Here is a 13,044-nt window from a genome sequence, read left to right as displayed (position 1 = left end):
GCCATGAGGAAGCTCACACAAGCCATGTGGATAGGGATGACCCAAGTAACCAGGCCGCCAGTGACCACAGAGGCCTGAGGTGCGTGATCCCAGTTGAGCCACCACTATTTGTGACATCCCAGCCAAGGATCCAGACATCGTGGAGCAGAGAAAGCCCCTCTCATCCTAGCTTGTCTGCATTGCTGATACAAAAGTGGTCAGCAAATAAACGATTGCTTTAAGCTCCTAATTTGGAGTAGTTTATGATGTAGTGATAGATCCTTGAAACAATCATGAAGGAAACAGTTGGCATTCTAGAACTCAAACAGTAGAAAAGGGGTGTGCACAAGACAAGCTGGACACGTAGAATCCTATCATCTTTCTGACTGAGAAATATTGCAGGTGCAATAACATGCATCTGTCATCAAAGGGCATCTCAGGTAGGTCCAAGTTGAGCTTAGCAGCCTGTGTTCAGTTGGGAGCCATTGAAGGTTATAGCAGAAGTGTCTCCCATAGTTCATTGTGAAGTCTCTAAGACAAAACAAATCCCTCTGAGCTTTAGTTTCCACACAAATGGGTAATATTGCTATCTCACCCTTTCCAAAGGCTTGTTGAGAAAATGAAATAACATAACTGTGGTTGCACGTGTTTTGTAACTTGGGAAGGGCATACAGATCTGGTGAGTTACTAGAGTGGAGTTAAAGAGAAACAATATTCAGGTACTGACTTCAAGCAAAGCCAGTTCATGAAAGGCAACGTAAGTAGGAGATAAGACTGTGGGCACAGAGGCCTGGTTAAGACCTTGGTTCTGTGACTCATGCACTGTTTGCCTTGCAGCGGGGTGCTTGGAAACTCTGCCTTATTTTGCTGATGGTGAACGAGAATTGTAACACACACATTACGGGGGCATTTTGTAGTATTAATGAGTTAACATGCAAATGTGCTTAAAACAGTGCTTGGCACACATTGAGAGCTTAATAAATGAGTCATTAATTTTATTATTATTGCTACTATAATTAGGACCTAGAACATCTTCATAGTTCTAATGTAGTTCTGTTTCTACAGCATATAGTTAATTCATAACATTTCAGATGTGATGCTGTGTTTCATCCTACCATTATCTTTATAAGAAAGTTTCACTGAAATTCTCACTAGTCAGCCACTTATTTCTGCTTGAACTTTTTCTGAGATAGAAATTTCTATCTCAGAGAAGCCTCTAATGTTTTAGTTTTTTTGCTTAAGATAAATACATAGGAGAGAAAGTATTGAGGTAATTGGTGTGTTCGCTTCCAAGGCAATTGTCAAATCACCCTCCATAAAGCCTACAGTAATTTTTTGACCTCCTAGTAATCCTGTTAAGTGCATACTTCAACATTTTCTGCCAGCAATGAAAACGCAAACTTTTAAAATATTTTTCAGTTTGATCAGTGAAAATAAGTAATTTGTAATTTTATGTTGATTCTTTTTGTTACTAATGCTGCTGAATTATTTCCCAAATGTTTAATTTTCACATTTTCTCGTATTACTGCTGACTTGCTTTTCCAGGGTTTTCATGCATGATCTGTCTATTGAGTTGTTTTATTATAACTAGATGTTTTTGCTGTTATTCTGTTTTACGATTGTATGTGTTTGTGTGTTTGTGTGTGGCTGTTGTGTAAGGCAGTGTTTCAACTTTGTTTTTCATTATTGACCTCTCTTACCCTGAGGAGACTTTTAAGACTATTTCCTAATCATTTCCCTCCCTCCATGAAATGTTTATGCTGCAGATGTGTTGCATGACTGTTTGCATACTGCATCTAGGCTTGTATTCTTTTGTGCTCCCTACCAACCCCACCAGCAAATGTTGCCCCCGTAAGGATGCTACTTCTGCTATTGAGACTGCATGATGTTGAAGACAGAAAGGGCATCTTGAGCAGGGAACTTCATTTCTGCCTGATTCCTGCCTGTCTGGGGGACACAGTGCATCAGAGCCCCACTGTCCATAGGTTGCTCATTATGTTTGTCTTCCTTTGCATTTTTTTTCTGTTTGTTTGTTGTTTGTCGGGGAATCGTCTCCTGATCACATTGAATCCTGTTGGACTTTTTTGTACATGTCCTGCCACTCTTGTGCCATGGAGAGAGCCCCCAGCATTCTATTTTCTTTGCTGTTTGATCTCTAGAGTAGCTGTTTTCAAATCGACTCCCACCACTGCACATGGCTTCAGTGAGGTATGCCCAACAGTCCCAAGAGACAATTTCCCCTTCAGGGTTCTCCAACAGTAAAGTTCACCAGGCAAAGAGTGCCCCATTAATCTCTTCTTCATGTTGTTTTTAATTTTGATAAAATATACGTAACAAAATTTACCATTTTAAGCACTTTATTTTATTTTATTATTATGTATGAGCCTTGGTCTCATTCTAGCACTCAGGCTGGAGTTAAGTGGTGCAATCTGGGCTCCATGCAGCTTCAACCTCCCAGGCTCAAGCAAGCAATTCTCCCACCTCAACTTCCTGAGTAACTGGGACTACAGGCATGCACCACCACACCCGGCTAATTTTTGTATTTTTTTTTGCAGAGATGGGGTTTCACCACCTTGCCCACACCGGTCTTGAACTCCTAGGCTCAAACAATCCTCTCGCCTCGGCCTCCCAAACTGTTGGGATTACAGGCGTGAGCCACCGTGCCTGGCCAAATTTAAGCATTTTAAAGTGTATGCTGCAATGGCATCAAGTGCATTCGTAATGTTGTGCAATCATCACTAGTATGTAGTTTCTAGAAATTTGTGTCACCCAAAGAAAAGCCTCCTACCAGTTAAGCCATCACTTCCTATCCCTTTCCTCCCTAGTCCTTAGCAATGACACATCTGTTTTCATCCCTGTGGATTTGCTTCTTCTGGATATTCTATATGATAAGAGTCTATTGTCTAGAATACACATATATATATACATATATATATTTTTTTTTTTTTTTTTTTGAGACGGAGTCTCGCTCTGTTGCCCAGGCTGGAGTGCAGTGGTGCAGTCTCCACTCACTGCAAGCTCTGCCTCCCAGGTTCACACCATTCTTCTGCCTCAGCCTCCCAAGTAGCTGGGACTACAGGTGCCCACCACCACACCCAGCTAATTTTTTGTATTTCTTAGTACAGATGGAGTTTCACCGTGTTAGACAGGATGGTCTGGATCTCCTGATCTCGTGATCCGCCCACCTCAGCCTCCCAAAGTGCTGGGATTACAGGTGTGAGCCACCACGCCCGGCCTATCTAGAATATATTTTAAAATTCCAACTCAGAAAAGACAAATGCCAGTTTTTAAATTGACAAGATAAATATACGTTTCTCCAAAGAAGATATACAAATGACCAACAAATACATGAAAAGATTCTCCATAACATCACTCATTAGGAAAATGCAAATCAAAACCATATTGAGATATCACTTCACACACACTAGGATGGCCATGAAAAATTGAAAAGTAAAAGAGAGAAGGAAAGAAAGGAAGAAAAGAAAAAAAAGAAAGGGAAAGAAGGAAAATGACAAGTGATGGTGATGATATGGAGAAACTGGAGCCCTTATTCATTGCTAGTAAGAATGTAATATGGTGCAGGCTCTATAGAAACAGTTTGTTGGTTCCTCAATAAGCTAAATGTAGAGTTATCATATGGCCCAGCAATTCCACTCCTAGGTGTGTACCCAAAAAAATGAGAAACAGGGTTTCAAACAAAAACTCCTATGGCCCGTCCGTCTTGCAGCTGACTTCCTCTCTTTTGAGTAAGGGATTGTTCCTGGGACCCTGGGCGCTGTAGAATCCTTGAGAAAATACTGGTAGTCCCAACTCCATTTGCATAGTTTCTGTCCCTGGTTTTCTATGTTAATGATGCTCTCACAAATATCACAAATATTATTGTGCCTATATGTTTTGTTACTTTTTATTTTGTTTGTTTTTGGGTTTTTTTGTTGTTGTTGTTTGTTTGTTTTTGCCAGGCTCTCAGTGATGGGGCTGGGGAAGCCCAGCAGAAGGGGGCTGAGCTGTGTGCGTGGCAGAGTGAGATATCCTGCAATGAGAAGCTGCAGGGTCTGGATGCACAGGTGAGCAGGGCTAGAGTGTGATCATCTATCACAATCCAGGGACTGGCAGAGAAAACGCGGCCAGTGTTTAGAGGATGGGCAGCTGCTGTAGCCTTTTCTGCTTAATGGCCAGGAAAATATAAACTCAAGGAACAATGGGCAGAGAAAAGCCCCAGAGGGTGAATGAATGCGTTCTTCTTCATTGAGTACAGTAAATCAGGATTTAAGATGCAAAGCAGGCCATTGTGGGAACCCAAGATCCGATGCATTGTTTCATTAGACAAGATATGCGTGTCAAAAGACTTTCCTGTACACTTGAGCGATTTCATTCAGCACCCATTAAATAAAGACAAAGTTGGCTGAGAGGGTAGATGACAATAGTGACCACCTCAGTCAATAGAAATTAAATGGTCTTTGATTCACTAATCTTTTTCTCGTGTATCTAAAATCTAATTTCATTGGGAAAACTAAGTTAAAACTACTTTAATTCTACCTAAATAAACTAAAAGACAAATGCGTTTATAGATAAAACATAAGTCCTGAGGGAAAAAGAATAACACAGTCATTTATTTTAGAAAGTTCCCTGCTTATTTCTGAGTGTTGGCTGGGAAAACATACCAAAGCTTAGGCAAACAAAACCTGCTCTAGGATTGGAAGTTTCCTTGAAAATGTTCAGAATTTTATTCTTAACCATTAATTAGGTAACGAAAGCAAAGTCAATTTAACCTCTTTAAGCAGCATAGAGTAAGATCATTGCCAATGCCATGAGGAAACTTCCAAAGCAGTTCTGCCCCTTTGGAGGAAGCCAAGAAGGACTCAATCCATCATCACAGAGGCACTTGGACTGAGGGCATGTAAGGGAGATTGGACAAGGTTAGAACTCGCAAGGCCTTGTGGTCTATGGTGGGGAACTTGAGGTTGGCTCCGTATTGTGGGAGATGTCATTGGAGAGTTCCCAGCGTGGAAGCAATATGACTGGTTACTCCAGGCCTCAGTTTCCCCATCTGTAAAATAAAAGACTATGGTGAACTGTATTCATTACTTTCCATCTCTAACATCTGTAATTTCAGGGAGGAGGATGAACTGAATAAGAGCAACATAAAGAGAAAGTAACAGGCTTTATGAATCCAGAACTAAGTTTGCAGAATTGCAAAGAACGGTGTGTGTGTGTGTACACATATACATATGCATATATACATATATACACATATGCACATACATGCATACATACATATTTGTCTCAATAAGAACCTGCTTATTAAAATGTTTGTGTCTTTCAGAGGGTGAAGGGTTGGCAGAGGGAGGGGATCAGGAAAAATAACTAATGGGTACTACGCTTAATACCTGGGCAATAAAATAATCTGTACAACAAACCCCCATGACACAAGTTTACCTATGGAACAAACCTGCACTTGTTCCCTGAACTTAAAATAAAAATAAAAAATAAAATGCTTGTGTAATAAATAAGAAACTATTAGGACATGTGCAAATTGCAAATAGCTTGGAATATTCAGAAAATCTTAAGTTCAGAGAAAGACACTGAAAGAAAGTAGTTACACTTCTCATATGGCCCTAAATCAGTAATTGTCAATTATTTTAGCCCCAGGACCCCTTTATACTGTTAAATATTATTAATAACTCCAAAGGACTTTTATTTATTGAGGGTCCTATCCATCAATATTTATTATATTAGAAATTAAAACAGAAATGCCTTTGATGCCTGTTTTTAAAAATACTAAATCCATTACATGGTAATATAAACAGCATATTTTTATAGAAATAACTTATTCCAAAAAAGTGAGGGAGGAGAATGGAAGTATTTTGCATGTTTGCTAATCTCTTCTTTGTCCAACTTAATAGGAAACAGCTGTGTCTGTGTTCATTCTGTTGCAGTATCTTGTAGCCCCTGAGAAACTCCACTGCACACTTATGGGAGAAAGAGTAAAAGAGCAAATAGCATCGTGGTATAATTACTAAGAAGGTAGTTTCTGGCAATCATCAGGGATAGAGTATCGACTTGGTGTCTTTAGTTCCAGAGTTATTGCGCCTTGCAAATTTCTTAACTTTCTATTCTAATTAAATTAACAAAACATGTTCGAAAATTTATCAGGGTCACACATTCAAATGTCTACAGAGGCCAGGGAGGAGGATAGCTGGAGTCCAGGAGCTCAAGATCAGCCTGAGTAACACAGGGAGACCTTGTCTCTGCTAAAATCATTAAAATATTCTCCAGGTGGGGTGCCAGGCACCTGTGCTTGCAGCTACTCAGGAGGCTGAGGGGAATCAGCTTGAGCCTGGGAGGTCGAGGCTACAGTGAGCTGTGATTGCACCATTGCACTCCAGCTTGGGTGACAGCGGGATATCCTTTCTAAAAAAAAAAAAAAATCAACACCACAAATGTCTACAGTCACTCAGTAGATAACGCACTTGAGTGAAAGTACGCGGTGCAGCAACATGGACCTCTAAGCGGGGGACTCTGGTGAACTTGAACATTCGTGCCGCCGAAAGGTTGCCTGTTGCTCAGCTCCCGTAGATGTGCCCATGGGAAATGTGAACTCAGCATTGCCCATATTCCAGTATTTCAAAAGAAGCCGTGCATTTTTAAGTGTCTGTCTCTGTGTGTGGGTTTAGCATCTCTTATTTTCCATAAGTGAGAACAATGGGATAAAAATCATCCAACGACGATCTTTTGCCTCCTAGGCTAAAGAGCATACATGTATTAATCGTTTGCCTCTTTTGTCTTTTTCTGATCGCAAAAGTATCCCATCTTCGTTGAGCCGAGGAATGGAGTCCCGAAGGCTGGGTGCAACGTCTGCTGTCTACAGAGCTCTTCTCTGGGCTGATGCTTCAAAAGCTCACAGTAAGACGCTACTGTGTTCTCTTTGTAAAGACCTGGAGGTATTTCTCAAATGTCTTTGTTGACAGCTGATGAAGTACAAAACAAACCCAGGCCTATTTGGAAGTTAAGCAGGAATTAGCATATCAGCAGCTGTGGCATCTCTTCAGACACATAGCAACAGGGATGTCTGCTGAAAAAACCAAGGTAGAGAAAAGACCTTTGCAGAGTCGTGAGTTCACTTCCAGCAGGCTAGAGCAGAAAAGAGGCCATTGCTTCTCATAGAAGTACTTTTGAGGAAGGAGAAATGGTGGTGGTTTTAATTAAAATAGAATCTTTGCTTATGGTTAAAAAACATGACACTGAGGTATTTCAAAAAGTTTTCCCTGCAAAGGAGGAAGATTTCTTCACTTTAATCTTTTCTTGTTTTCCCTCGCTGCTCTAAGATAACTGTGCATTTTCACAATCATGTGTAGATTAGGATTAGTAAAAGCATCCTCTATTTTTTAAGGTCATCAGAATATAAGCCCAAACAAGAAGGGGAAATGTGAGAATTATTTTTTTTTTTTTCAGGGCTGTAATCCCGGCATTGGGAGCCCACTGAGGTGGTGTTTTGGAAACCCAGGGAGGACTGACCTCAGTGCCCATAATTAGAAATGAAATGCCACATTGCTGACTCTGTAGGGAAGCAAAGGATGCAATTATTTACACACCTAAGACAGACGTGCTTTCTCCTCTCAGCAGGCCAGGGGGAAATTCCCCGCAGAAAGATTTTTATCAATCAAAATTGAATGCCAGTCATAGATACAATGAAGATGGTGAGAGCAATATATTTTTCTCTCTCTCTGAGTTTCTCTCCCTTCCATGCCCTGTTACAATTATTTCCCAACAGATAATCCTGTTACACATTTCAGATCTCTGAGTCTTGCAGCCTATTATTAAGGTTTCACGATGCTCAAGCTGAACAGTAAGTAATGGAGACTCAGAGAGTTGAGCTCCAAGATGGAGGAGCAAAACTGGACCCTGCCAACAAGCCTTTGCTCTTACTATTGGCTTCCATGGAGTCAGACATAGGATGTCACTGGAGCCAAGACAGGTCAAGACACAGATTTATAGCAGAGCACTCCAGGGAGCAGCCAAGGCCCTAGGGTGAGTGCATAGAGGCAGGAGATGAGGAGCAAAAGGAGATGAAGGCAAAGGTGCACACTGTGGAACATTTGGACATCACAGATAAGGAGAAGGAAGAAAATAAAAACTGCCAGCTGTTCTGTCAGAGACAGCCTCTGTTACGATTTGGATTCAAATCTTCTAGTCTTTTACTCTTTGCATTTTGGAGTCAAGAAAATAATTCTGTTGTAAACAATAGTTGATAACATGTTTGTTTTTTAATATCATGCATATCTTTTTCTATTAGTATTTTTCAGCAGTACCTTCTTTTTAGTGGCTAGCTAATATTACATTATATAAATGAGCTATGTTTTATATACACCAGGAACCACGAACTTAAATACTTCAATATCCAGAGAGGTGATGGAAATGATTGAAGTAACGATTAAGTATAGATCAATGGAGTGATGGGTACTGGGATAAACAGGAAAATGCTTACACAGTCTAAGGAAAGCAGTTCCTAGTTTACCGTGGCCAGTTTCTGTCATGTTAAGATACAGTGTTTGTGGATATTCTGGTGTTTCGAGGCAAACCAACATTCCAGGTTTTATTTTAAAAGCATATTTATAAATATTGGCAAGTGAATGACCTTTTAAAAAAAATCACTGAGTTGGCCACAGAAAAAATACCTCTAGGCTGTATTGTCCTCCTAACTTCCAGTTTGCAACCCTCATATGAATTTAACTCAAATTTAATTCATTCATAAATTTTAGACATTTAGTTTGTTCCCAATTTTTATTATTTTAAGCAATGTAAAAATGAGAATATTTGAGCTGAAATATGTGAATAAAATCCTAGGGTTAAGATAAAAAATATAAGACAGCTAGATTAAAGGTTATATATTGTTCAAGTTTTTGAAACATATTGCAAAAGTGCCTTAGGAAAATTTTGACTAATATACAATCTCCCCATGTTATGGTTTGGCTGTATCCTCACCCAAATCTCATCTTGAATTGTATCTCCCATAATCCCCATGTGTCATGGGAGGGACCCAGTGGGAGGTAATTGATTCATGAGAGTGGCTTTTTCCTGTGCTGTTCCTGTGATAGTGAATAAGTCTCATGAGATCTGATGGTTTCATAGATGGCAGTTCCCCTGCACAGACTCTCTTGCCTGCTGCCATGTAAGACATGCCTTTGCTCCGCCTTTGCCTTCCACCATTATTGTGAAGCCTCCCCAGCTACGTGGAACTGTGAGTCAATCAAACCTCTTTCCTTTATAAATTACCCATCTCCTGTATGTCTTTATTAGCGACATGAGAAAAGACTAATACACCCCAGCAGTTTGTACTAATATCCAATATATTTTTCAAGCTTGGATTATTATTATTAGGTGCATAAAATTATATATCTAATTTTAAAATACTATGAGTATAAATGTATCTTTAGTGTTTTGTTATTGGAGAGGTTGAGGTTTATTTTTCAGTTCTATTTCTTCTTTGGTAAAGAAGAAATATCTACTCACATTTTAAATTTTGTTTTATTTCATTTGTTTCTTTTTTATTTCTAAGAGTTCTTTATATATTTAGGATATTATTGAAGGATTGCTATTCTACACCATATTTGAAAACACCTAAAATCCCATCTTAACACAGATTTAATATTTAACCATATGCACACACTATTTCTCAAAATGATTTTCTTTTTATTGAAAATGTTCCAAGATTTGAAACGCATGACATTTTATTCAAAAATTAAAGCCTGCAATTCGAGAATGAGGCCATCTGTAGATGATCAGAGATGTTCTTACATACAACATTGCTACTTGTGCAAAGTGAATATATCTCATTTCAGTGATAAGAAAAAAAACAAGGTCAGAGGGATAAAATGGAAGCATGAGGAAAATACAAAATCAGATTAAAATCTTACTTTCCCCAGGGAACAACTGAGCCTTCCTCACCTTGAAATTACTGTGTGGAGCCCGATGACGTCACACACATGTCTAGTTTGGGGTGCCTGTCACTGAAGAGCTGTTGGTAAGTCATCTAAGAGTTTTGGGTAAATTCTTCCATCAGGATTCTGTCTGTGAGAGTTCACGATTCAGCCTCCTAGACTTCCCTGTACTTGGTTAACACCTCTGGATCCCTGTGTGATTTCCAAAGACCAGGTCCAAACGCTCCCAGGCTCACAGACTCGGTGCATCTCATGCCTTGACTACCCAGGCTCTTTCTCATAGGAATTCACTCTCTATCTTTTGTGAAAACCCTTCCAAAACTTTAATTCAGACCCTCTTCCAAAGTGAAACCTGCAACACCAGGTATCATGGCACCACTCACTTTCATTTATTTCCTGTGCATTGGTGTTGATGTATAATATCATTATCATGAGGAGGGGATCTTTTAAGTAAGGCTGATGTAGACATAACTACTCATCCTGAGATATCTTCACCCACCAGGTTAGACTCAACTAACATACTTGGGTCCCGTAATTTTTGTCCTTAGAAGGATGTAGTCTCCCCAGTATTGCTTCTTTATTTTCTTGCCTGTATTTTCATACCATTTCTTACTAAGATGTCTTCCCCTAAACCTACTAATTTAATACAATCTATTTAAAATTATACTAGGATTCTTATATTACCACATACTAATGCCTCTAAAGCCCTTTAAACAAATAAAACATTTACTAATAACCTACCTTCACTAAGTAGATTTCCCTTCTGGTCTATATTATCCAACTTTGTACACCACCATTTCTCCGTTTTACACTTGAGCAATATCCAACTAAATTTGATGTAGAAAGAACTGAGATCAACCTGTGAAACAAAAAAAGGGCCATGCATGCATTTGAGGTTTCTATGCCATGCTGTTTCATAGTTTTATTCCTTTGCTCACAGATTTCTTCTTTTTGGAAAATCTCTATTATTTTCTGCCTGACATTCTTCATAATCTAACTTGGTTCTCATTCTTTCTGGAAGCTTTATCTGAACTCCAAGCTGAGCTAGGTACCCCTCTTCTAAGTCTGCATAGTACCCTTTATATAAACCTAACGTATGCGTCTGTCAATTTTTAGTTTCTGAATTTTTTTATGTAAACTATAAACTTGTGGAAAGGTGTTGGGTGTCATGTATCCTTTATCTCCGTGTCCATCAAAGCCCATGGAACATAATAAATCTTTGGACTAAACCAAGGGGATTCATTAGGGTCATTTTTGAAAGCTCCTTCAGCTCTGATATTTTATTCTACCTATCAGGTAAGTGACCAAAGAAGGAACTATTATTCTTAGTTTAAGTTGTATAGAATGTCAGGCGTCTGGCTCAAGCTCTATTCACAGTATAGTCAATAGAATCTTCTTATGATTTATTGAATCTGCTTAGCTCTTGTGAACATAATTCATCACTACAAGCCCAGAGAGCTCCGACCTTCCATCAGATTTGGGAATTGTGCCACCGTGGATGTATCGTTACTATTTTAGAATCCAGTAACAAACATTTCTGCCTCCTATACAGTAGCCTCGGGCTGAAACAGAGGAACTCTATTTCTGGATTGTATTGCCTGGAAAAACAGCCATTTCTATATTACTGGTTTGGGCTTTTGAGAAGGAATTGGAAAGACATATTTTGGATTAGTCAGAGTGTTTATCACCAACTACCAATACACACTAAATTCACAGTAGTACCTGTAGCTTGGTTCTGGCAACTTTGTTCTGCCTTGTAACTGCAGACGTGGAGCAAGTGGCTTCTGGGTCTTTGTAGCAAGGGAAAAGAGAGAGAGATAAAAAAGTACACCAGCTTTTAAATACCTCATTCCAGAAGTGATAGGCATCACTTGCTTTCCCAGAGTGAGTCACATGACCCCCAATTTAGCTGTGGGAGAATCTGAGAAATTAAGATCTCACTGATATATGTATGTTTCTATCTCTGCCACACATTTCCAGATATTGAGACGTTATAAAACACATTCTGATTTTTTTTTTTTTTTTTTGAGACAAGATCTTGCCCTACTGCCCAGGCTGAGTGCAATGGTGTGATTACGGCTCACTGCAACCATCACCTCTTGGGCTCAAATGATCCTCCCGCCTCAACCTCCTGAGTAGTTGGAACCACAGGCATGCACCACCTTGCCAAGCTATTTTTTAATTTTTTTTGTAGAGATAGGGTCCTGCTATATTGCTCAGGCTAGTCTTGAACTCCTGGGCTCAAGCAATCCTCCTGCCTTGGCCTCCCAAAGTACTGAGATTACAGGTATGAGCCGCCACACTTGGCAATCATATGGATTTAACATCTCACCTGGAATAAACCTTGTGCCTGGAGCAGAAATCCCTTTCAGTCTTCGAGGTTCTAGAATCTAGAGTTTGAGAACTTGCCTTTCCCTCATCTGTACAGTAGCCTCTGGCTTCAGGCACAGGAATTTTTGCACTTCAAGTTGTCCTAGTATATTAATTATTTCAGGCACAGTAAAACAAAAAGGATGTTTGTATGAAGAAGTAGATTGAGATAGAGCTTGTGGTGGAACAATTTTATCCTCTTTCTTTGCCTATTTTAGGTCTTTTGACTGGATCTGTTTCTCTAATAGGCTTTTAATGACTGTTCCACCTGATATCTGGGTGTGAGTCCCTGTGCTCACTGCCTTAATTTCCTGGAAGACAAATCAATTAAGCCCCAGGCCTTGCTGACCTTGCCTTGTCGTCTGTCTTATGCTGACAACTAGTATTTCATTAACACGCTTGGAGAGGGTTCACCCCAATTTGTTTCTCCAGATGTTTTGGTCATCCTACATCAGAATAAGATAAATTCTGCCTTCAAGCAGCCCCCTAGTTTAATGCCAGATGATGTGAAGCCTTGTTTCAGATATTAAGGACTCTTCCCTAGGGAGAGGGGGGACCTCTATTGCCGAGCTTCCCAGGTTTATCTAGAATCGTGACCCTTAGTGACTGCAGGAAGCCTCATTTGTTGTTTAATACTCCAGGTTCATGATGAAGGTGCATAAATTAACAGGTACCAAGGGTCATTGTGACCCAGGTGGAGGCTTCGCAATGTCCTACAATGTCAGGGCATGGAATCGGCCCATGCTGAACGAGTGCT

At 39.8% G+C, this 13,044-nt stretch overlaps 1 long non-coding RNA gene across 1 annotated transcript; it reads right to left on the bottom strand.

Moving 5' to 3' along the window:
* Positions 1-4,635: 4,635 nt before the first annotated feature.
* LOC116479386 (uncharacterized) lies at positions 4,636-12,758 on the bottom strand. The gene is made up of 3 exons (XR_004250993.2): positions 12,702-12,758; positions 11,640-11,707; positions 4,636-5,026 (listed from the first exon to the last, which is right to left on the bottom strand). It is a non-coding gene; the product is annotated as an uncharacterized LOC116479386 (long non-coding RNA).
* Between the last annotated feature and the right edge of the window lie 286 nt (positions 12,759-13,044).

The sequence above is a fragment of the Hylobates moloch genome, unplaced genomic scaffold (assembly GCF_009828535.3).
Source record: "Hylobates moloch isolate HMO894 unplaced genomic scaffold, HMol_V3 SCAFFOLD_12, whole genome shotgun sequence".
Classification (NCBI taxonomy): Eukaryota; Metazoa; Chordata; class Mammalia; order Primates; family Hylobatidae; genus Hylobates; species Hylobates moloch.
The sequence above is the reverse complement of the archived record's forward strand: the minus strand, read 5'-3'. Positions and strand labels throughout refer to the sequence as shown.